Source organism: Ananas comosus, linkage group 2, assembly GCF_001540865.1.
Source record: "Ananas comosus cultivar F153 linkage group 2, ASM154086v1, whole genome shotgun sequence".
NCBI lineage: Eukaryota > Viridiplantae > Streptophyta > Magnoliopsida > Poales > Bromeliaceae > Ananas > Ananas comosus.
In genome coordinates, this window is record NC_033622.1 from 15,257,667 (window position 1) to 15,259,072 (window position 1,406).

A 1,406-nucleotide genomic window follows, 5' to 3' on the forward strand; every position below is an offset into this window, starting at 1 on the left:
CAAAATTGAAGGAATGTTAGTGGCTTGTCAAACTCTTCTTCGATCTGGAAATGGAATAGGTAAAACGTGACAACAAAGATTAGAAAGATCCTGCAGTAAGAAGAACGAAGAGATAATTAAGTTGTGTAGGCCGAAGCTTGTGTGAAAAATTTGTTGGTATTTAATAATATTTTCCTCTTTTATGTTTTTTATTATTGCAAGATGATTCTTATCAACTTACCGAAATTTTTGTTAATTTAATGTGAGTCTTATTAATTTATCAAAATTTCTACCTAATATTGTCCGAGATGATTGAATTTTCAAAAAAATACACATAGCAATTTAATCAGAATATTCGAATTCCATTATATATGGAATGATCTTTGGTAGAAGTGTTTGAGTAAAGAGTCTAAACATAGATAAATTTGGCATCTCTCTTCTCTCTTTCTATATCATACACCACACATTCTCCCTCTCTCTCTTCATACCTCACTCTGTATCTCTTCGCCATTTTTTTTTTCCTTTTTCCTCTCTCCGTCTCTTTCTCTCCTCGACACACCACACACAGCAAATTGTATATATAAAGAAGTACCAGACTAATTGGTGCCTTGTTTAAGTTTTTACGGTTAGATCTATTTCTTCCTTGATATTTTGCAACATAGTATACTATTATCACCAAACAAACATTCAACATAGAGGACCACATCATGCCTAAGCCGAAGATCTCCTCAATCTATGTGGCTAAAGAAGTTCTGACAAGCCACCAATAATTCTGCGGTACTTATTAAAAGAGCCAATAGGAGCGCCATTTCTCTCTCTTCTCTCTCTCTCTCTCTCCTCTCTCTCTCTCTAGTATCAATTATATATTATATAGAGTCCAGCTACATAATTCTGAATATTAGTATGAGTAAATTTTTCAGGGTAATCGGATAGACTGAGTTGTGTTGGTCGCGTGAGTTGTGCTGATAAATTAAAGTTAGCATATATGCTGTAATACTTACATTTTGAATTTATTTTAACTTTATATATATATATATAGTATATGTGTAGTGGATATATGGCTTTGAGTGGTAAAGTTTGTGATAATCAATTAACAAACATATTATGCTTGAGATATTAAATTGATTACTTAGTTAAATTATATTAATAATATTATAGGAGTATTTTAAGTATTCGGTAGATGAGTTCTGTGGTGGTGGTTTGTAGATATTTCCTTCCAGATAATCAAAATAGTTATCATTCAGTCGTTGAGTTATTTCCCAAAATACACATCAAAGCACTAGAAGTTAAATTAAGGCAAGATGTTGCACATTGTTTATCGTCATTTAGAATTAAAATGTATCATCTTCTCTTAATTTGTTATTTATTAGATGCGAAAAACAAAAAAGCGCAATTATCTCCGATAAGTCTAGCTGTCACTTATATAT